This window comes from Elephas maximus, chromosome 9 (genome assembly GCF_024166365.1).
Source record: "Elephas maximus indicus isolate mEleMax1 chromosome 9, mEleMax1 primary haplotype, whole genome shotgun sequence".
NCBI lineage: Eukaryota > Metazoa > Chordata > Mammalia > Proboscidea > Elephantidae > Elephas > Elephas maximus.
Genome location: NC_064827.1, coordinates 121224166 through 121249286, shown reverse-complemented (window position 1 = coordinate 121249286; position 25121 = coordinate 121224166). Strand labels below are relative to the sequence as shown.

At 41.4% G+C, this 25121-nt stretch overlaps 1 long non-coding RNA gene across 1 annotated transcript in view; it reads left to right on the top strand.

Annotated features, from left to right (window-relative positions):
- Positions 1-4167: 4167 nt before the first annotated feature.
- The window catches only part of LOC126082772 (uncharacterized), a 421330-nt gene continuing 400376 nt past the window's right edge, over positions 4168-25121 (top strand). The window contains exons 1-2 of the long non-coding RNA XR_007518643.1: positions 4168-7546; positions 8541-8645. This is a non-coding gene — a long non-coding RNA (uncharacterized LOC126082772). The remainder of the gene's footprint in view (positions 7547-8540; positions 8646-25121) is intronic.

The window sequence follows — 25121 nt, the reverse complement described above, 5'->3', positions numbered from 1 at the left end:
CATTGTGTTTGGTGTGTGTGCATACAGTATTGTATGCATTATTGTTTAGGAAGCAGTCCTTGTGTCCCTGAACTCCCGTTCATTCCTGAAAACTCTGGGGGCTGCAGCATGGCCAGCCTTACTCATGATCCTTTTTCCTGGAAAGTCCCTCTGTATCAAAGGAAAGCCAACAGTCTCTAATTCCATGACCAGAAGTAGATTTCTGTTATTTCTTAGATTATTATGTTGTACATTCATATTTAAGTATCTGATTCCTAACTATGACTGTAATTCAGTAATTAAAGAAAGATACCTCTGCATAGTTGAAAAGTCAAACAGTTCAGATAGATTGTACAGTGACAACTTGTCCCTCCACACCTTTTCTTGGCAACCAAATTCTCCATCTGAGTGGAAATCAATGATATTTTCTATTTCTTTTTCCTCTTTCCAAAAATATTGTATGTGACTGAGGGTAACTAATACAAGCTGTGCTCTTTTATCAAAAGTGCTTTCAATTTCCTTTTTTCTCATTATACAATTGTGTTCCTATATACTTATATATAATATGTATTTTCCCTTAAAATCAATGCAATCTTGTGCATTTATGCTTTTTTTTTCCTTTCTGAATCAATGATCTTATTTATATTCTTATATATACCCTAGATTCTACAATGAGAACTTTAACACTCTCGTAAACTTCAAAGTTACCCCAAGAATAGGCTTGCCGGATTTAGCAAGTAAAATACAGGACTCCAAAGAATCCCTGTGTAATATGGGGACATGCTTTCAAGAACACTGCACCACGAGACTGCACAAAAACATTAGTTCTTGTTTTTCAGAAATTTGAAGTTGACAAGTGGCTTGTATTTTATCTGGCAAACCTACCGGAGTTTAAAACAAAAAACCTTAGCTATTATGAGTTGGAATCGACTCGATGGCACTGGGTTTTTTTTTTATTATTATTATTATGACTTACTAACCCTCATAAGAACAGAACTGAATTTGTAGTCAGAAGGTCAGAGTTGGAATCTTGGTTCCACAAACACAAAACACAGCACCCACACCAAACCAACGCAACAATTATACAGAGTCTTACAGGTCATTTTGATCATCTGGGATATTGAATGGTCATCAAACGCTCTGGAGCCTGTAGGCTCAGTGGGCATGGGAGCAGATACAAGGACGATGGAGAAGAAAATCTATTTCTCTGAAACTAAATGAGCTTAGGAATCGACTTGAGGGTAAGGAGTTTTTTTTTTTTTTTTTCCCCAACAGCCCTTGGTTCTTCAGGTGTTAGATAGAGCCCCATGGCCCTAAAATGGCTGGGCATCTTGAGACCAAAACAAGATTCTACTTACCAAAGTCAAATCACACACACACTTGCTCCCATCTAACCCTCACCTAGCCATTCTTGGCCATGAAGCCCTACACACACCCTTCCTCTTCGGAAACCAGGCTCCTCAAGGTGTGTGCTCATACTGTTGTGGGAGTCATGGCAGAATGTTCATTAAATAAAGTATGTTTGACTTTTTTTCCATCATGAGCATAATTTTCAGTGTATTAAAATGAGTTGAAGAGCACTCGTCTTGTTTCAGGAGGAGACACTTGATGCAAAATTGGTCATGGGAGGTGAAGGGTGCTGAACCCACGTGGTTGCAGTGAGAAATGTAACATGAGACCAACTTTAATCCTGCTCTCACAGCAGTAGTGGCCTTCAGATGGGAGGCTGTAAAGGAGGGAGAGAGACATTGAGGAGGAGTATTCCACAATGACAGCCTTCACTCAGAAAATTTCCCTGCTGGCACTAACTTAGATTCTTGTCACTGGGGAAGATATTTTGACTCGAGGGTAATGTAGAAAAAGACAATAGTAGTTGTATTGTAGTGGAGAAGCAGAGAATTGGAAGCCCAGAGGAGACAAGGGTTCTTTTCCCCTCTTTACTACAATTATTTGACAAAGTCATTTCATAAGATGGTCCTCATGAATTGCCTTGTGATGTCTGAGTTTTATCTGAAATATAAACCTGAGAAGATCCAATGAATATTTCTATCTTCAGCATCCACAGTGCTTGCCCAACCACTGTGAAAAGAGCGACTACATGCAGCTTCTGCCTCTCTGGAAATTGCTCGGGCTTAATTCCCTGCAACCAGGGAGTAGCTTCTTGAGTGCATCTATCTTTGTATTTTCTCTGTCACCTACAATGAACAACTCTACTCATGCTTATATGATGAAGTTAGAGAGATTCAAGAAAAACCGCCCTGATATTTTTAAAAGCTAGTCATGGTGCTTGAGAAAATTAAAATCTTTGCGACTTTTCTTAGGACTTGAGCTTCTATCATGGAGCAACCTTAAATGATTTTCAGGCTAGGCTGATGGTGGGGCAAATCAGTGCACCTAGTCCTTCAAGAAAAGCAGACTTGCTCTTTGATACTTCCGCTTGCCAGTTAGTCCATCAGTTTTTCCCACTGTAAATACTTACTTAGATTTAGGACCATTGAATTTGAATGAGTGAGCCCAGAGCCAATGATTTAAACATAGCATTGTGGAGGAACATTAATGTCCACATTCTGCAATTTCCTTTTCTACTGTCTGAAAATATTTGACCATGGAAGCATATGTGATTAAATTAGCCCACATGAAATTTACTAATATTCCCCATGAAATCACAAAGCCAAAAGTCCTTTGGAACTGGCTCTCTGACTATCCCTGTAGAAAAACTCTAAGACCTGCACTGACCACTGATAAAAATCATCTCTGCTCTTGGGTCATAGAGCACAGACAACAGACGATCTTCCACCCAACTTCAGAGCATTGGAGGAAATGACAAAATGTGATGACTGAGTCTTATTCAGCTACTGTGATTTCTCTCTCAGCCTGTGCACTTGGAGGCTCCATGTGTTGGCTCTGTAGGGTCATGCAGGGAGTCATCCAAGGGAGTGAGAAATAATACAAATCTTGCAATTTCCAGAAAAAGAGTATCTGATTATTGAAATTTTTATTAAAAACAAAAAAAACAAAAAACCTTAAAAAGGAATACAATGATGCAATTCTGGTGAGGATTTTTTAAAGGGCTAACAGGAATAATTATATTATGAAAAAAAATGAATATTTTTTTCCCCCACATTACCTGCTATGTAGACAGGAAGGAAGTAACACTGGCTGAGACGAATTCCTAATCACAAAACAGGAGAAAAGTAAACTGAAGTACACATCTTGAGGACCTTTCCCTTAAGAGATATGTTAGCATGCATTCCTAGAAGATTTGTAGAGCCAGGGACAGTGAGAGTACGGTATAGGGCATGTAAAAACGCAAATACAATGTAGTAGGAAGTGCAGAGGCAGGTGATGTGAAAATCAAGCATTTCTCATTGCAAGGCAGTCTGGGAGGCTTGAATTATCAGCAGGGCTGCCTGAGGCTAAAACAGCCCTTGGATGATAGAGTTCTGTCCTACGAAGTCGCTGTGAGTCAGAATGCACTCACAACAAACGGTTTGCTTTAGGTAAGAAACCCTCAAGCTGTAAGGCCCAGCCCGCCCTGCTCTAGGAGCTCACGCATGCGCACCACCTCCCGGGACAGGGCTCTGGGGCGCGCGAACTGCCGCCCTCTAACGGCCTCAGGCGTCAGTTGCAGAAGGTCCCCTTCAGGGAGGCGCGCGGCAGGAGCAGGGGAGGCAGGGTCCCTAAAGGTAGGTCTCGCGGCTGGGCGGGGCTGTGCCAGGGGAGGCCTCAGACCCTGCACACAGGAGCGCACCGCTCTTCCGCTGTCTCCTCGGTCAGTTCTATTACAAAGGAAGGTAAGGGACACGCAAACATCCTTGGTAATGTTGCTGCTATGCTTTACCCTCCAATAGGCTCTTGGGTTATTTGCAGGCGTGGGTTTTGCATTGGGAGACCCCCTTTCACTGTGTAGAATTCAGCGCCCTCAGGTTGCCAGCTTGTCCTGTGCTGGCAGTATTTATACCACGGGAAATGGCAAACGCTGCACCCCAGGACTGCAGTGATTGTTTTCCTAATTGGCGGACTTAAAATGAGGGGGAAATTTCAATAATGCCTCTTTAAACTGACAAGTGTGTCAAGTCATTATCTGTTACATTGTGAGCAATACCTAATTTTGAACAATTTTTCAGGATTTGAAAAGCACTCTCTGTTTAAGCAAAGAAAGATCTCTTGTCAAAGAAAATTCAGTCAAGTTCCAGCCTACGACCTTACTTATCTTAGGTCTTCCTTGTTAACATAAGAAACATGTCAACCAACCTTCATGTTCAAATGACACTGATTTGCTCAGGAAGTGAGTGACTTTGCTGAGTTGATTAAAAATCAGGCTTTTATTTGTAGTGTCGTGTGTGGAGTCATGATTGACTTGCAAGCATGGTGGGTTAAGGATGCAAGAGGTTTGCCAAGATCTACAAAAGCCTCCTGCTAATGATGTGTGTATAAAAGATTTCCAGTCTGAAGTATTGCATGTTTGATTGAGACCAGTAAATTGTGTGTCACTCCTCCATGTGTATCTGGGACATTTTGTATGTGTGTACAATTCTGCAGAAAGCCAATGAGGGTGTGTAATCCTTTGCCAGCACACAACTCTGTGTGCATTTGAGGCTGTAAGTTACTGTATTTGTGTTTCTATCCTGGAGGAGTGGAGGGAGTGTCAGTGGGTGCATTTGGAATGTGAGGCACGTGTGTATATTAAGAGGCTGTCGGGGGTCAGTGTTTGTACTTGAGGAGATGAGAGAGTTTTGTGTTTGATTTCTGAGGGTGGATACTTGTGTGGTGTTGTGTATATCTTGACATTGGACAGAGATGTAGTTGTGAGCTTCGTAGGGACTGTGAGAATTGAGGGGTGTGGGTGCTTTTGTGCCTGTTATTTGGGACTCTGTTGGCCATGTGTTTCCGTGAATTCACAGTTTGGGGGTTGTGTATGTGTGAATGGGTTCTTGCAAAACTGATATTTGTATGTGTGGGTTGGCGGTGTCTGTAAGAATATTCGTGGTTCAGTATGAGTGTGTTTTGTGGGAATGTGCAGGGCATGAATACAGGCTTGAGACTTGGAGGTGAGCTCTTTACAATTTGTGGCTCGAGGGAATACTTACGGTGTGGCCCTCTTGCCATGAATTTTGGGTCATCCTGTGTACCTAACAGCAGGTTTGGAATGGGTTTCTCTGCTGTACATTTGGGCATCTGAGGGAGTGTGCCTGTGTGTATTAGTTTGGGTGTAGGGCCTGTTCTTTCTGTATATTTGGGGAGTGAGCGAGGATCGCTGGTATGTAGTCAGGGTATGTTGTACAGTTGTGTTGCTTTGGGTGCTTTTCTGGAGTTGCACATGCATTCTTGTATGTTCGGTCTGGGGTTTGTGTGATTATGTACACTAGAAAAATTGAAATTGATTTCTGTTTGAGTATTTTGGATTGTTGGATTATGTGTGGGCAGGCATTGTGAGGTTATATTGGTGTTGGAAGATACAAGGTCGTTGTTGCGTACTTTCAGTACCCTGGATAATTTAGGTTCGATTTAGGGTGTGAGGCCAGTTGTATGGGTAAAGAACTTGTGTGTTTCATGAAGGGGCATGGCAGTTTGGACGAATATTTTCCAGGGCTATGTGTATTCTTTTTCAGTAGAGAGTATGGTGTATTCTGGAAAATGAGAACAGTGTGTCTGATGAGAATATGGGGCTGTGTGTTTGTATAGGGTGTGGGAGAATTGTGTTTACATGTAGTAGAGGCATGTTGATATGGTTATGTGTGAGATATTGAGAATTTGGCAGCTTTGGAACGTGAGATACGGACCTGGAACGGGGTTCCGGTGTATTTATTCAGGATGTGCAAGAGATATTTCATTGTGAGTGGGGAGTATATACTGGCGTGTGGAAGTCATGAGTGGGTGGGTGAATTATTCTTGGAGTATTCTACATGTGTTTCTTTGGAGAATGTTAGGGTGTTTCTAGATGTGTGTGTTTGGGCACGTTCGGAGGTTGGGGAAGTGAGGCTGTATTCTAGAGACGTGTGATAATCTACAGTGTTTTGGGTGATGTATACTTTGAGAAACTGAGGCTATATGTGTGTGCGTATGTGTCTGTGTGTGTTGTGTCTGGCATGTATGAACACGTGGCCACTTAGGGGCATGGGTTGTGTGTGTATACTAGCTAGAGTGCAAGGATTGTTGGTATTTTGGAGTTTCATCTGCATCCTTGAATGTGTGGGCTGTATACACATGGTTGGGTTTTAGGTGAGTGTTTGGGGGATTTGTGTCTGTATGAAAACAGACAGCATTCCTCTTTGTGCCTATTCTGGTCTAATTCTTGCAGAATTTGGTGGTATAGCTTGTGTGTGCATTTTCAGTGTTCATGTGGTATACTTAAATATGTTAATACTAAAGGTCGTATGTGGTTGTGTGTTTATTTGGTTTCACTAGTTTTCAGGGGTGTTCTGGAGGATGTGGGAGATTCAGGATGTACCTTTGGAAACTGAGAGGGTTTATATAAATGGTGCCTGCATTTTGGAATTGTGTATTATTAGTGTTTAGAGATGTGGGTTTTGGTGTGTGTCTGTATTAGCGTGGCTTATGAAGTGAGATTTTGAACTTGGTGGTGTTAGAGAGCTAGATTGTGTGTACAGTGTTCAGTGAGTATATATGTGTACTGTTTATTGTACGTGTGTGTTCAGGCACGTGTGAAGAGTATATACATCGTCGTAGTAATGACTGTGAGTGTTCGTGGTCTGTAGGGTTTTTGTTGTAAAACTATAAGCAGTAAGGTGTAGTATGTTCGTATATTCAAGTTGTGGGTCCTAGTTATATGTGTGTGTTCAGGAGTTGTGAGCTGTGTGTCCTGGAGATATATAGTGACGTTTGGTTTACATATTATGGGTGGGAGTTAAAGGTCCTTCTCATGGCGCAGGTGGAATGTGTGTACATGTTAATAGGAAAGTGGATCAGGTATGCTGGCATTGGCTCCTATTAACTTGGGATAGTAGGTGGTGCTTATCTCTGCCCACTAGGGGTCAGTGACATCAGGCTGGTACCTTGAAATCAACCGTGGCAGGATTACTTCTATCAGGTGAGTTGTCAGTCTTTACAAAGCAGACTTGCAACACTCGCAATGGAGAGTGAATGGATAAATATTTACCAACACATCATTGGTCAGTGTGTGTGTGTGTGTGTACATGTGCATGTGTCTTTCTGTCTGTGTGTCTGCCTGTGTATCGTTAGAATGTGTTAAGGAAGAACATATAGACGTCGTAGGGGTACTCTATTAGAGATTGTGAGTGGACCATTTGGGGGACTTAGGACCTTCTATATGTCCATGGGAAAGAGGCGTGGGAATACTGTATCCTTTCATCTCATTTTTCAATCTCTATGCCTAACAAATAACCTGAGAAACCAGAATATATGAAGAAGAATGGGGCGTCAGCATTGGAGGAATGTCATTGACAGCCTGGGATACGCAGATGACACTTGCATGGTGACAATGAAGAAACCTTGAAGAACTACCTGATGGTCAGAGACCACAGCCTTCAGTGTGGATTACACTTGAACATAATGGAAATGAAAATCTTCACACTGGAAAAACAAAGTAAATAGAGACATATTTGAAGTTATCAAGGATTTCATGCCCCTTAAATCAACAGTCCACAACCATGAAAACAGTAGTCAGGACATCAAAGGACTTTTGCCTTGAGCAAATCTGCTGCAAAAGATGTCCTTACAGTTGTAAAAATGCAAGATGTCACTTTGATAAGAAAGGTGCACCTGACCAATCCTGGCTTCCAGTCCCACCAAAAGTCTGCCCCTCAGAGCTTGGGAGCCTTTCTAAAGTCAAAGAGCACCAATAAGCAGAAGGGAGGGAAAACACAGTGTTAGCACCTGGGCTGGGAAAAGAGGACTGCAAGAACCCTGAAATGACAGGACCCCAGTTAGCTGAAAAACAGCCAGATGCAGACTTGCACAGCCAGAATCCCTCCAGCCTTGGTTGTGGGTAGGGTGAACCTTCTGATATGCCCCTGTGCTGAGAGGCGTGAGATGCAGGTGAAGGCCTCAGTCACACCTGAGTAGGTATGTGTGGCCTGGTCTAGCTTTGTTGGCTCAGGGGAGCTGACAGGTAAGGGAGATGAGGAACTGGTCTGTTTTCCTTGAACAATCTGGAGGAAGATGACAGTTCCACTCTTATAGTAGGGCTTCCCAACCACACCCCTTGTCGCTTCTGTCACAGGTGGCCTCAGGATCCAAAAAATAGAATGGAATGGTTTCCTGTGGTGTGTCTGATCACTTGGTTTGGATCCCACCTTCCCAGGCAGGCGTGTGCCAGTTCAGTGGGAGTGGCAGAAGCAATGCAGTGGTTTGGGTTAGGTAGGTGACAGGGGAGGCCGTGGGGAAGCCCTGTCCCTGAGGGAGGGTAGATCTAGAGAGCTTGGGGAAGCCCACCTGTCAATACACATGGCTCTTACTTCCCTCAGTTCTTTCTTTTTTGAAGCCTCAGGATGTTGCTAGCACTGCGAGCCTCATCTCAGCATCCTGTTTTTCTGACACGGTGTCCTGACCTTCTTTATTTTCCCCCATGTCATGTGCAGCTTCAAACATACCACATGATGTCAAATGACCATGGTGGACCCCAGGTGACTGCACACACACCTCCTACCTCACTCGGACCCACCCAAGGACTTGTGTACGTTATGGTGAGTGTCCTTCATGATGGTGTATTCTGCTGCCCAGAAGTGTACTGATACCTCTTTGTGGAATGATGCAGTAACTGCTTCTCTGTAATACAAATGGATTCCCTGTAGCCTGGCCAGCCTGCTTCATATGTTATTCCCAACATGATGACTGTAGTTGGTACTATATGTACTCTTTTGTTGGCAGAATGGTGGTTGGCCTTCTTTTATATTGTAAAACATCACATATTTGAAATAAAATATTTGATCAATAATACCTGCTAGGATTTCGTAGGTTTCTTTTCATTTGGTTTTGAATATTCTTTTTGTTGATTTTGTTCCTTTGTTTTTAGAAATCACCCCCCATGCTTTCTGCCTCCAGCCCTCCTAGCCATTAAACTGCTCTATGTCTTCGCATATTGTAGATTTTCATGTAAGTGGGATCATGCAATAATTGTTCTTGGGATTTCAGTTATTTCATTCAGAACAGTGTTTTCAATGTTCATCTGCTTATTGCAAAGTACAACCTTCTTGCTCTTTATGACTACATAATATTGCATGTATCTATCTGTCACATTTTGTGTACTCAGTCATCTTTTGATGGACAATGGTCTTATTTCCACCTTTTTGATTCAGTGAATAATGGTGCAGTAAATGTCAGTGCCCAAGTATGTGTTTTTGTACTTTCAATTCTTCTGTGTATATGCCTAGAGTGGAATGACAGGGTCATATGGCAGTTCTTTGTTAGATTATTTGAGGAGCCACCAAACTGTGTACTACAGTGGCTGCAGCACCTCAGATGCCCACTAGCAATGCACATGGCTCCCAGCTTCTTCCATTCTCACTAAAGCTTTTCTGTTTGTTTTTTTCTGGCAATAGTCATCAGTGGGACATGGAGTGATACCTCATTGTGATTTTCATTTGCATTTCCCTAATGACTGATGATGCCTCTTTTCATGTGCATACTGGCCTTTTGTATTTTCTTTGGAATAATGCCTGTTTATGCCTTTCGCCAATTTTTTTAAATTCGGTAGTTTGTGTTTCTGTGTTTAGTTCTAGGCACTCCTTATATTTCTGAACAAGAAACCCTTAAGGAATGTGGAGATTCCAAGTATGCTCTCACAATCTGTAGCTGTCTTCACTTTCTTGATAGTGCTCACTGATGCACAAAAGATTTAAATTGCACCAAAAGAAATTTATCTATTTGTTTCTTATGTCATATCTACGAAAGTGTGGGGGAAAAAAACATGAAATATAACTCTGATGCTTACTTTTAAGGGTTTTGTGATTTTGGTTCTCATATTTAGGTCATCTATCCATTTAGAGTAAATTTTTGTATATGGTGTGGAGTACGTGTTCACCTTCATGCTTTTCTGTGTAGAGATCCAGTTGTCTGAACATCATTTGTTAAAGAGACCGTTCTTTACACACTGAATGGACGTAGCATCATTGTTGAAACAAAGTGAGCAAAGATATAAACATTCATTTCTGGAACCTCAATACTATTTCTTTAGTCTCTATGTCTATTCTTATGGCAGAACCATAATGGTTAGTGTACTGCATGTGCGTAGTGCAATTTTAAATCTTGAAGTGTGTGTCCTATAGTTAGTTCTTCTTTTTCAACATTGTTTTGTATATTGAGAACACTTTGTGGACTGCAATATATAAATTATACATAGGTGGTATATTTTCATGATTCTGTGTGCTTGATTTTCTCTGCTTTATTTAATTTGTAAGTGGTAAGACATGGATACTGAGATTTAGGAGAGAGGAATAGGAGAGTCTCAGCATCTTGACCCAGGAATGAAAATCCCACAGCAAGACTGCATGAAGGAAACTGCTGCAAGGGCTGATGATGTACAGAGCTGGGAGATATGAGATGATTTTTATCAGTGGGCAATGTCTGCTTTAGACCTTTCCACAAGAATGGTCAGGGAGCCGGGTCCAAAGGACTTTTGGCTTCGCCCTTTCATGGCCAATCTTGGTAAGTTTCATATGGGCTAATTTAATCACGTATGCTTCCAGGTTCAGAGATTTTCAATTTAGAAAAAGAAATTGCAGAATTGGACATGATTGTATCTCCAGAACGCAATGTTTGAATCATTGGCCTTGAGTTGACTCATTGAAATCCAATGGCCCTAAATCTTTGAGCATATATCATGGGAAAAAAATCGATTGACTAACTGACAAGCAGAAGAATCACGGAGCAATCCTGCTTTTCTTGAGTACCTAGATACAATGATTTGCCTGGCCATTCCCGTAATAGGAAAGTCTGGATTGAACATCCTTTAAGGTTGCCTTATGATAGAAGTTCACATCCCAAGAAAAGTCACCAATATTTATCAATCAGAATGAGTAGCTTTAAAAAATATTAGGATGATTTTCTTGACTCTCTCTAAGTGCATCATCTAAGCTGTGAGTAGAGTTGTCCATTGTGGCTGCCAGAGAATACAAAGAAAGTACCTCCTGGCTGCAGAGTAATATCCAGAGAGGCAGAATCTGCATGGAGGCGCTTTTTCACAGTGGTTGGGCAAACACTATGGATGCTGTAGATAGAAATATTCATTGGGTCCCATCAGTTTTGTTATAATTCAGATAACACTCAGAAATCATGAGGCAATTCATGAGGACCACGTTATAAAATGACTTTCTCATATAATTGTAGCAAAGAGGAAAGAAGAACCCTTGTCTCCTCTGGATGAATTCTCTGCTTTCCCACTACAATATCACTGCTGTTGCATTTTTCTACAACATTTCCTCTTGAGTCAAAATATCTTTCTACAGGGATAAGAAACTATGTTAGTGCCAAAACCCATTGCATTCAAGTCGAATCTGACTCACAGTGAACCCACAGGACAGAGTAGAACACCTCGTTAGGCTTTCCAACGAGCACCTGCAGGATTCATACTGCCAACCTTTTGATTAGCAGCAATAGCACTTAACCACTACACCACCAGTGTTGTTAATGCCAGTAAGGACATTTTTTGAGTGGAGGCCATCATTGTGGAACTCTCCTCCTCAGCCTCTCTCTGCTTCCCCTACACCCGCCCATCCAGAAACCACTACTGCTCTGATAGCTGGATTAAAGTTGGTCTCACATTTCTTAATTTTTCAGACTGCAACAGCGGATACAAATCTTCTATTTCTTCATCTTTGGCTTTAGTGCTTGGCACGTAGATTTGAATGATAGTCATATTAAATAGCCTTCCTTGTAGGCGTGTGGATATTATCCTATCGCTGACAGCGTTGTACTTCAGGAAAGGTCTTGAAATGTTCATTTTGATGATGAATGCAGCAGCATTCCTCTTCAAGTTGTCATTCCCAGCATAGTAGACTATATGATCATCAGATTCAAAATGGTCAATACCAGTCCATTTCAGCTCACTAATGCCTAGGATATTGATGTTTATGTGTTCCATTTCATTTTTTATTATTTCCAATTTTCCTGTATTTATGCTTTGTACATTCCAGGTTCCTATTATTAATGGATGTTTGCAGCTGTTTCTTCTCATTTTGAGCTGTGCCACATGAGCAAATGAAGGTCCCAAAAGCTAGACTCCATCCACATCATTAAGGTTGACTCTTTTTAGGAGGCAGCTCTTCCCCAGTCGTCTTTTGAGTGCCTTCCAACCTGGGTGGCTCATCTTCCAGCAGACAATGTTGTGCTGTTATTCATAAGGTTTCACTGTCTAATGCTTTTCAGAAGTAGACTCCTGGGTCCTTCTTCCTACTCCATCTTAGTCAGGAAGCTCAGCTGAAATCTGTCCTCCATGGGTGACCCTACTTGTATCTGAATACTGGAGGCATAGCTTCCAGCATCACAGCAACTCGTGCAAGCCCCCACAGTATGAAAAACTGACAGACACATGGGGGCTTGCAATGAAGATGCATCGATAATTACTGGTGATTGCAATGTGAAAGTTGGAAACAAAGAAGAAGGATCAGTAGTTGAAAAATATGGCCTTGGTGATAGAAACAATGCTGGACATCGAGTGATAGAATTTTGCAAGACCAACGACTTCTTCATTGAAAATACCTTCTTTCACCATCATAAACGGAGACTATTTATACACATGGACCTCACCAGATGGAACACACAGGAATCAAATTGACTACATCTGCAGAAAGTGACAATGGAAAAGGCCACTATCATCGATCAGAACAAGGCCAGGGGCTGACTGTGGAACAGACCGTCAATTGCTCTTATGCAAATTCAAGCTGAAACTGAGGAAAATCAGAGAAAGTGCACGAGAGCCAAAATATAACCTTGAGTATATCCCACCTGAATCTGGAGACCATCTAAAGAATAGATTTGACACACTGAACACTAGTGACCAAAGACCAGACGAGTTGTGGAATGACATCAAGGACATCATCCATGAAGAAAGCAAGAGGTCATTGAAAAGACAGGAAAGAAAGACAAGACAAAGATGGATGTCAGAGGAGACTCTGAAACTTGCTGATGAATGTCGAGCAGCGAAAGGAAGAAATGATAAAGCAAAAGAAGGGTATAAAAGATTTAAAAAGGCAGCTCGAGAAGACAAAGTAAAGAATTATAATGACATATGCAAGGAGCTGGAGATAGAAAACCAAAAGGAAAGAACACACTGGGCATTTCTGAAGCTGAAAAAACTGATGAAAAAAATCAAGCCTTGAGTTGCAATAGTGAAGGATTCTATGGGAAAAATATTAAATGACACAGGAAGCATCAAGAAGATGGAAGGAATACACAGAATCAAAAAGAATTAGTCTATGTTCAACCATTTCAAGAGGTAGCATATGATCAGGAACCAATGGCACTAAAGGAAGAAGTCTAAGCTGGACTGAAGGCACTGGCAAAAAACAAGGCTCCAGGGATTGACGGCATATCAATTGAGATGTGTTCACAGACAGAAGCAGCGCTGGAGATGCACACTCGTCTATGTCAAGAAATACGGAAGACAAATTCCTGGCCAATTGACTATTTATGTCTATTCCCAAGAAAGGTGATCCAACTGAATGCGGATATTATCGAACGATATCATTAATATCACATGCAAGCAAAATTTTGCTAAAGATCATTCAAAAATGGCTGCAGCAGTATATGGACACAGAACTGCCAGAAATTGAGGCTGGTTTCAGAAAAGGACGTGGAACCAGGGATATCATTGCTGATGTCAGATGCATCATGGATGAAAGCAGCAAATACTAGAAGGATGTTTACCTGTGTTTTATTGACTATGCAAAGGCATTTGACTGTACGGATCATAACAAATTATGGATAACATTGAGAAGAATAGGAATTCCAGAACACTTAATTGTGTTCATGAGGAACTTATACATGGATCAAGAGGCAGTTGTTCAGACAGAACAAGAGGATACTGACTGGTTTAAAGTCAGGAAAGGTGTGCTTTAGGGTTGTATCCTTTCACCATACCTATTCAATCTGTATGCTGAGCAAATAATCAGGGAAGCTGGACTGTGTGAAGGCAAAACGAGGCATCAGGATTGGGGGAAGACTCTTTAACAACCTGCATTATGCAGATGACGCAACCATGCTTGCTGAAAGTGAAGAGGACTTGAAGCATTTACTAATGAAGATCAGAGGCCACAGCCTTCGGTATCGATTGCACCTCAACATAAAGAAAACAAAAATCCTCACAACTGGACCAATAAGCAACATCATGATAAATGGAGAAAAGATTGAAGTTGTCAAGGTTTTCATTTTACTTGGATCCACGATCTACAGCCATGGAAGCAGCAATCAAGAAATTAAAAGGCGCATTGCACTGGGTAAATATGCTGCAAAGGACCCCATTAACGTGTTGAAAAGCGAAGATGTCACCTTGAAGACTAAGGTGAGCCTGAGCCAAGCCATGGCATTTTCAGCAGCATCACATGCATGTGAAAGGTGGACAATGAATAAGGAAGACCAAAGAAGAATTGACGCTTTTGAACTGCAGTGTTGGTGAAGAATATTGAATATACCACGGACTGCCAAAAGAACGAACAAATCTGTCTTGGAAGAAGTGAAACCAGAATGCTCCTTAGAAGCAAGGACGGCGAGACTGCCTCTTACATACTTTGGACATGTTGTCAGGAGGGATCAGTCTCTGGAGAAGGAGTTCATGCTTAGCAAAGTACAAGGTCAGTGGAAAAAAGGAAGACCCTCGATGAGGTGGATTGACACAGTGGCTGAAAGAATGAGCTCAAGCATAGCAATGATTGTAAGGATGGCCCAGGACCAGGCGGTCTTTCATTCTGTTCTGCATAGTTTTGCTATGAGTCGGAACCGACTCGACCCCACCTAAAAGCAATAACAGCAACACATTTCTTTTCTTACTGCAGCCACTTGGGGTCAGCAACCTTATCTCCCGTGACCAATTTTTCTACCAAGCCTCTCTTGTTGAAACAACAACAAAATGAATGCTCTTTCAACTCATTTTGACTTTAATACACTGAAAATTATGTTCGTGATGAAAAATAAGTCAAAAATACTTTCATTTAAAGATGATAATACCACGATTCCCACAAAGATATGGGCACATACCTAGATGAGCCTGGATTCCAAGACCAAGGGTTTGTGATGGAAACATGTGAAGCTGAAGCTGAAAAGTAGGACTTCATGGCTCAGAATGGCCAGCTAGAATTTAGATGGGAGCAAGTGTGTGTGGATGGGGATTTGACTTTGGTGAGTAGAATCCTGCCTTGGTCTCAAGATATCCCCTCATTTCAGGGCCATGGGGCCCCTCTAACACCTGGAGAGCCTAGGGCTGTAGCATAGTAGGCCCTTTTCCTTCAGAGTAAAAGATTTTGTGCCTTCCTTGTCCTTACATCTTCTCCCAAGCCCATTAAGCCTAGGTGCTCAAGAGTGTTTGATGAGTATTTATTATCCCAGATAATCAAAATGACCACTAATGATGTTGTGAAATTGGTGTGCTGGTTTGGTTTGGATGCTGCGTTTTATGTTTATGGAATGAAGATTCAATCTCAGGCCTTACGACTGCAAATTCAGTTCTGTTTTTCTGAAGGTGAGTAAGTCATAACAGCTTAATGTTTTATACCTCTTGGTAGTTTTGCCAGATAAAATACAAGCCACTTGTTGACTTCAAATTTCTGTTAAACAAGGACTAATATTATTGTAAATATATCTCCAGTATTCCATGGGAAATCCCTGGATTTTGTTTGCTAAACCTGGCAAGCCTGTTCTTAGGGGGACTTTGATGTTGAGGAGAATGTTAAAGTTCTCATTGTAGAAACAGACTAAAGAAACACAAATAGGATTGCTGATCCCAGAGTGAGGTGGGGAAACATTGACATTATTTTAATGGAAAATATGTATATTTTGGAACACACCTTAATTGTGTAAAGAGAAAACAGGAGGAGGCATGGCCAAGATGATGGAATAATCAGATGCTTCCTGTTATTGCTCTTACAACAAAGATCAAAAAATCAAGCGAATCGATTATATCTGATAGTCTAGGAGTCCTGATCATCAAAGAAAAAGCTTAGGAATTGGACTGAGTGGAAAGGTGAAGGAGAGACTGTTCAGAAGCAGTGAAGATGTGCCAGTTGTGAGGTTGCCAGCACCGTGCTGGCTGGGTCAGATGGTGTATGCAGGCTGAGGCAAGTAGTAGAGTTCAGGACATGTATCACCACGTCAGGAGAGGCCAGGCAGCGGAGAGTCTACACAAGCCTCTGGATTGGGATGAAAACGGTACTGGAACTGCGGAAGCTAAGTGTAAGTGTCTCATCTACTGTTAAGGGTCAAAATAACCTGTCCCGCTCTAGGAATTTCACAGAGGACACTTGCCTCTTTATCCTCACCCATCCCCTACCCAGCTCTGTTCCAACACCAGTCCCGCAGTATTCAACAACTGCCATGCCCACTAAGCCAGAACTCAGGGCTATCCATGCCCAATCCAGTCTTGCAGTTTTCAAAAGTCACCATGTCCCATAAACTGAGAAGTCAGGCCAGGCACTGTCCCTTTGCCTGGGCACTGGCCTAAGGGGACCAAGGGCATGTAGCTCCCTTCTCCCCTGACTATATCTGTGTGGACCAGTTCAGCAACACATGCTGTCATTAGCATAAAACAAAAGGTCCTACACCTGAAGCTTGTTTTCAACTGCAGAGCCAAGGGGGAGTTGCAGATTTGTGACAATTGACAACGTCCTGCCCATTAAGCAGGGACCTCACCCACTCACATCAGGGGCCTGAGGGTTGGTGGTATCGCTTATTCCATCCATCCAGTAATGTCAGCAATCTGAGAATATACAATACCTCCCAGTACCTACAGCCAACAGCATTGGGTGCCCAAGCACTGGCTGCAAAACCCACCACGCTACACACTCTAGGAGGCAGGAACACACCGTCCACCCAGGCACTTGGGGGCAGCCATCAGCCCCCTGCATTGCCCAGCACATATAGCCCCCTACTACAGCCAGATACCTGTGCCTGCTCCCAACACCCTTCCTTACACAGCCTTGCCTGTTGAGGACTGTAGGTGAGTGTCTGTACCACACACTCAGTGACCAACAACCTGGACACCTGAGCTGCATCTGCACAAGAAAAGTGAACATGTTCCTGAGCTTTCACACCTAGTAGCTACTCTAACCACCTGGAGATAGGATGTGAGGGCTTCAAAGATGCTAATATCCAAAGCAACTCACACACCCAGCCTCTTGGGCATATATAGAGAAAACAAAAAGCTAGGACACAGTAAACAAACATACAATGAATAATATAATAACTTCTTGATGGCTCAGAGAAAAGAGTAAATATCAAATCACATAAGAAAGCAGTTCAAAATGGCTCCAGCAAGCAACCAAAATAAAGAACCAGGAAACCATTCAGAGGAAGTTAAGGTCTTGGAATTACTGGAGTTAGAATTAAAAAGATTAATATACAGAGCTCTTCAAGAGATCAGGAAGGAGACCAGGCAAACTGAGACCAAGCAAAGGAACATACAGAAAAAGCAATGGATGAATTCAGGAAAGCAATGTAAGAACAGATTGACAAATTTAACAGGGTGCCAGAAATCATAGACAGCAACTAGAAATCCAATGATTAACAATAAAATTTCGGATTTAGAGAACTTAGTAAAAGCTGATAGGAGCAGGACTGATGCAATGGAAGTCAGAATTAGTGAGCTAGAAGATAAATTATTTGACACTAATTTATTTGAGTAAACATCAGTAAAAAGAATAAAAAATACATATATAAGAATTATGTGGGACACTATCAAGAGGAAAAAGCTATCAGTGATTGGAGTACCAGAAGGGGGGAGGATAACAGAAAATACAGAGAGAATTGTTAAAGATTTGGTGGCAGAAAACTTTGCTGGTGTCCTGAAAGATGAGAAGATGTCTACCCAAGAAGCTCAACAATCCCCACACACGGTAGATTCCCCCCAGAAAAGTCGCCCGCATATTATAATCGAACTTGCCAAAACCAACGCTCAAGATGGAATCTTGAGACTGGCTAGGGATAAATGAATAGCCACCTACAAGGGAGGATCAATAAGACTAAGCTCTGACTACTCAGCAGAAACTCTAAAGGTAAGAAGGCAATGGAGTGACATATATGAAGCCTTGAAGGAAAAAAAAAATGCCTGCTGAGAATGATATATCCATCAAAACTGTCCCTCAAGTATCATGGCAAAATTAGGGCATTTTCAGATAAACAGAAGTTAAGGGAACTTGTAAAAACCAAACCAAAATTACAAGAAATATTAAAGGGAGCACTCAGGTTAGAGAACCAACAATATCAGGCAACAACCCAAGAGTAGGCCACGGGCCAGAACAACCAGATATTAACCTAGATTGGGAAGTATCAAAAATAAGTCAAAGCTAGAAGATTGAAATAGGGAAACAGAGCTGTCATTATGTAAATGACAACATTAAAATAAAGAAGAGGGAATAGTGTAATCATAGAACTTTCATATGAAGAGGAAGTCAAGGCGATGTCAAGAATAAAAGGTTGCTTTCAACTTAGAAAATAAAGGTAAATCTGAAGGTAACCACAAAGGAAGCTAATAAATCTACCCAGCAAAATTAAAAAAAAAAGAAAAACATATAGACTCAGGAAACACAAAATCAACAATAATGAAAAACATTAAAAGACAATACATAAAGAAAAATGACTCAGCACAGAGAATTAAGTGGAACGCGAAGAAACTGTCAACACAACAACAACAACAAAAATTCAAAATGACAACAGTAAACTCTATCAATAATTACACTGAATATAAATGGACTAAATGCGCCAGTAAAGGGACAGAGTGGCAGAATGGTTTAAAAAACAAAAAAAAAACATCCATCAATATGCTGCCTACAAGAGACACACATTAGACTCAATGACACAAATGAACTAAAGTTCAAAGGATGGAAGAAAAATATGTCAAGCGAAGAACAACCAAAAAAGAGCAGAAGTGGCAATATTAATCTCTGACAAAATAGGCTTTAAAGCAAAATCCACTACAAAGGATAAGGAAGGATACTATATAATGATTAAAGGGTCAATACACGAGGAGGGCATATCATAAGAAATACATACACACCCAATGACAGAGCTCCAAAATATGTAAAACAAACTCTAACAACACTGAAGAGAGAAATAGACAGCACCACAATAATAGTAGGAGACTTCAACACACCACTTTCAGTGAAGGACAAAAAATCTAGAAAGAAAATAAAGACATGGATCTAAATGCCAAAATCAACCCACTTGACCTCATAGACATGTATACAGAACACTCCACCCAATAGCAGCCAATTATATATTCTTTTTCAGTGCACAAGGAACATTCTCCAGAATAGACCACATTTTAGGGACAATGCTGGAAACCCTAATACATTGCATAAATATTATACTAACCATAACTAACAATGCACAAATGCCAGGAGAGAAGCCAGATAACTGGGAGCTCCTCACACTTATGCTCAAACACTTATACTCATCCAAAGACTTCACCAAAGGCTCAAAAGAGAACCTACAGGCTGGGGAAAAAATTTGACTACGTCATATCCGATAAGGGTCTAATTTCTAAAATCTACAAACTGCTGCAACACCTCAACAAAAAAAAGACAAATAACCCATTTAAAAAATAGGCAGAAGATACGAACAGACACTTCATCACAGAAGAGATTCAGGTGCCTAACGGACCCATAAGGAAATGCTCACTATTATTAGCCATTAGAGAAATGCAAATTAAAACTAGGATGAGAAACCCTCTTTCCCCAGCAAGGCTAATCCAAAAGACATGAAATAATAAGTGTTGGAGAGGTTATGGAGAGACTTGAACACTTATACACTGCTGGTGGGAATGTAAAATGGTACAACCACTTTGGAAATAGATTTGGCACATCCTTAAAAAGCTAGAAATAAAATTACGATATGCTCCAGCAATCCCACTCCTTGGAATATATCCTAGAGAAATAAGAGGTGTCACACAAATAGACATGCACACACATGTTCATTGCATCATTTTTCACAATAGCAAAAAGATGGAAACAACCTAGGTGCCCATCAACAGAATGGATGAACAAATTATGGTACACACAATGGAATACTATGCAACAATAAAGAACAATGATGAATCCTCGAGACATCTTACAACATGGATGACTGTGGAGGGCATTATGCTGAGTGAAACTCATCAGTCACAGAAGGACAAATATTGTATGACACCACTATTATAAGAATTCAGGCAAAGGTTTAAGCACAAAAGAAAGCATTCTTTGATGGTTAGGAGTGTCGGGAGGGAGGGATAGGGGAATTCACTAACCAGTTCGTAGACAAGGATCATCTTTGGTGAAAGGAAGGGCAACACAGAATACAGGATAAGTCAGCATAACAGGACCAAAGCAAAAGCTAAGAAGTTTCCTGAACATATCCAAACACTTTGAGGGACAGAGTAGCTGGGGCTGGGACCTGGAGAGCAGTTTTGGGGGACATCTAGGTCAATTGGCGTAACAAAGTTTATTAGGAAAATGTTCTGCATCCCACTTTGGTGAGTGGCCTCTGGGGTCTTAAAAGCTTGTGAGTGGCCATGTAAGATGCATCAATTGGTCCCAACACACTTGGATTAAAGGAGAATGAAGAACACCAAAGACACAGGCAGAATAATAGCCCGAGAGACTATAGGTCCACATAAGCCAGGGACTTTACCAGCCTGAGTCCAGAAGAACTAGATGGTGCCTGGCTACCACTAAAGACCAGCTTGATAGGGAACACAACAGAGGGTCCAAGATGAAGTGGGAGGAAGTGTAGAGCAGAACTCAAATTCTCCTAAAAAGACCAGACTTAATGGTCAGGCAGAGACTAGAAAAACTCCAGAGGACATGGCCCCAGACTCTCTGTTAACCCATAACTAAAACCATTCCTGAAGGCAACACTTCAGACAAGATTAGAGTGGAATACAAAATATGAAATAACACTCGTCAAGAGTATACTTCTTAGTTGAAGTAGATGGCACGAGACTAAACGGGCAAATCCTGCCCAGAGGCTGGTTGAATGGACACGAGAAATCTGGGATGGAAATGGGGACTGTGCTGTCACATTATAGAGCTTGAAAGTAGGTCATTTTGATTACCTGGATATTGAATAGTCATCAGACTCTCTTGTGTAGGTACACTTAGTAGGCATGAGAGCAGATATAAGGGTGAGGAAGAAGAAAATACTATTTTTCTGAAGCTATTGGGCTTTTTTTTTTTTTTTTTTTTGGGCTTAATGTGCTACAGCCCTGGTCTCTTTAGGTGTTAGATAGAGCCCCATGGCCCTGAAATGGGTGGGTATCTCGAGACCAAAACAGGACTCTGCTCACAGAAGTCAAATCACACACACACTTGCTCCCATCTAACTCCTAGCTGGCCATTCTGAGCCATGAAGTCCTACACACACCCTTGCTCTTTGGAATCCAGTCTCATCAAGGCACGTGCTCATATCTTTGTGGGAGTCAAGGTAGAATGTTCATTAAGTACAGTATGTTTGACTTTTTTTTTTCCATCATGAGCATAATTTTCAATGTATTAATATGAAAATGAGTTGAATGAGCACTCATGGTGTTGTTGTTCCAAGAAGAGAGGCTTGGTGGGAAAATTGGTCATTGGAGATGAAGGGTACTGACCCCAAGTGGTTGCAATAAGAAAAGAAATGTGAGACCAACTTTAATCCTGCTCTCACAGCAGTAGTGATCTTCAGATGGGAGGGTGTAAGGGAAGGAGACAGACACTGAGGAGGAGTGTTCCACACTGAGAGACTTCACTCAGAACATTCCCCTGCTGGCACTAACATAGTTTCTTGTCACTGGGGAAGATATTTTGACTCAAGAGTGTAATGTAGAAAAAGGCAATAGCAGTCGTATTGTAGTGGAGAGGCAGAGAATTTCAAGCCTAGAGGAGGCAAGGGCTGTTCTCCCCTCTTTGCTACAATTATGTGACAAAGTCATTTCATAATGTTGCCCTCATGAATTGCCTTGTGATTTCTGATTTTTATCTGAACTATAAACTTGATAGGATCCGATGAATATTTCTATCTTCAGCATCCACAGTGTTTGCCCATCCAGTGAAAAGAATGCTTCTGCCTCCCTGGACATTGCCCACACCTTAATTCTCTGCAACCAGGAAGTACCTTATTGCATGCGCCTATCTTTGTGTTTTCTCTGGCAGCTACAATGTACAACTCTACTCACAGCTTAGCTTAGATAATGAAGTTAGAGAGGTTCAAGAAAAAGCATCCTGATATTTTTTAAAGCTACTCATCATGGTGATTGATTAAAGCAAAATCTTTGCAGCTTTTCTTAGGGCTTGATCTTCTATCATGGAGTAACCTTAAATAGTTTTAATCCAGATGGACGGTAGGTCAAATTATTGCATCTAGCACTCAAGAAAAGCAGGCTTGCTCCTCGATTCTTCTGCTTGTCAGTCCATCCATTTTTTCCCATAATGCATACTTACGGATTTAGGCCATTAGATTTGAATGAGTGAGCTCAGGGCCAGTAATTGCATTATGGAATGACAATCGTGTTCAAATTCTGCAATTCCTTTTTCTACTGCATGAAAATCTTCGACCCTAGAAGCATATGTGATTAAATTAGCCCATAGGCAATTTACTAAGATTGGCCATGAAAAGGAGAGGCCAAAAGTACTTTGAACTCGGCTCTCTGGCCATCCCTTTGGAAAAGGTCTAGGGCGGGCATTGACTACTGATAAAAGTCATCTCTGTTCTTGGGTCACAGTACACAGAAAACAGACGATCTTCCACTCAATCTCAGAGCATTGGAGGAAATGACAAGATGTGATGACTGAGGGTTATTCAGCTACTGTGGTTTCTCTCTCAGTGTGTGTACTTGGAGGCTCCATGTGTTGCTTCTGTAGGATCATCCAAGGCAGTCAACCAAGGGAGTGAGAAATAATACAAATCTTGCAATTTCCAGAAACAGAGTATCTGATTACTGAAAGTTTTCCAAAAAACATTTAAAAACAATACAGCGATGCAGTTCTGATACTGATGTTTTATGGACCGACTGAAAATAAAGTTATATTACAGAAAGAAAAAGGAATAGTTTTGTTCCCACAGTACCTGCTATGTAAACAGGGAGGAAGCAACACTGGCTGAGATGTATTCCTAATCACAACACAGGAGGAAACGTAAACTGAATTACACGTACTGAGGACCTTTTCCTTAAAAGATCTCCTAACATGCATCCCTAGAAGATGTGTGGAGCCAGGGGACAGGGAGAGTACGATGCGGTGCGTGCAAAAACTCAAATACAGTGTAGTAGGAAATGCAAAGGCAGGTGATGTGAAAATCAAGCATTTCGTATTGCAAGGCAGTCTGGGAGGTTTGAATGAGCAGCAGGGTGATGGATTGCTTGCTTTCTAAGAGCAGCACCACTGTGTGCCTTGTCTCGTAGGAAAGCGGGGAGGTTGAATTTGGAATCACTGGCTTTAAAAGAGCAAGTTTAAGAGGGTTCACATTTCAATTGAGTTTATTTCTCATTTTGTTAACTCTTGTTAAGCAGCCATCTTTGGAATTTGAACCAAAGGAGCACAGTACTTAGTGGTGATATTCATTATTTTGGGAGCCAATCTGTTATTTAGGCATAAGGTGACCTCAGGGGCTAGTTTCAGTTCAAGATTTGAGGAGTATTTCAGAGCAGTGCTTCTAAGGGTGTACTCAAGTCTGAACCAGTCCAATAAGCCCGTTTTTTTTTTTTTCTTTGAAATGAATTCGAGGCTCTGTTCCACATTTTTGTCCCATTCTCTCAGAATCCATCTATTGTGACCCTAATCACAAGGGATGGTAGTGGTAGCTGGGCGTCATCTAGTTCTTCTGGTCTCAGGGCAGATGAGGTCATGGTTTATGTAGACTATTTGTCTTCTAGACAAGTTTATTTTTTTATAGTTAGCAATGACCTTTATTAAAGATTTCAGGGAAATCAGTGAGTAGCAAGGTACTAGAGAAAACGAGAGAAGATTGGGGTATATTCCAAGGCTTTGGGAAAACACCAGGAAAAACAATCGTGTTCTCTCAAAAGCATCCCCTGACAGGGTTCCACTGGGCCAACCCAGCGTGCGGTTCCTTTACCTCCTTGTGTTTAGACTGTGTTCATCGTCTCTTCTGTAGTTTATCTGTGTTACACGTGTGAACCAGGCTTGAATACAGTTCTCTTTATGATGGTTTTAATTATGAGCTATGATCAGCTTATGAAGTAACTCTGAACATTTACAGTAAGTGAACTAATACCCACTCATAAGTATACACATGAACAAATAAATGCAAATATGCCTGTTATTCCTTCTGCCCAGGCTTCACGTTTCACCTTCCTGTTACACGTGTAATAAAGTCGTTCCTGACTCCCCCCACAATCCACTGCTTTTTGCCTGTTACTTTCATGCGGAATTGGTGTTCTGACTTGAATTACAGTCTAAACTTGGATATTTGATTCTAAACTCACTGAGAGCAGGAAGCATTTCAGATGCATCTCAATATGCCTATCCTTGTCTTCTCCAGATTAAGGGGCATTGCTTTGCTCCTAGTAAATGTCTACTGAGTAAATGTCTATTGTGCATGTGTTGTGATTGTCCACTTGTAGACAGATACCCTGTGGACTGCATCTTATTCCTGAGCCCGAGCCCTGATGGCCTACTGGTTAAGGGCTGGTTAAGGGCTTAGCTGCAAACCAAAACACCAGCAGTTCAGATTCACTAGCTGCTCCTTGGAAACCCTGTGGGGCAGTTCCACTCTGTCCTGCGGGGCCACTATGAGTCAGAATTGAAGCGGCGGCAGTGGGTTTTGGATCAGGTGGTTTAATTGGCAAACTCATTTAGCATTTGCTGTGAAATGTTGCCTTCGTATATACTGCATTCCAAAGATAAGTATTTTCTTAGAATTACCAGTGATTTGTCCTATTGCCATTAGTTTTGCCTTGAAATTATCAGCCTGAATTAACTGTTTCAGTGAAAATTTCATCAGTTGGTGTGTTTAGCTTGGAAAACTTTCGACTAAAACTTTCGAGC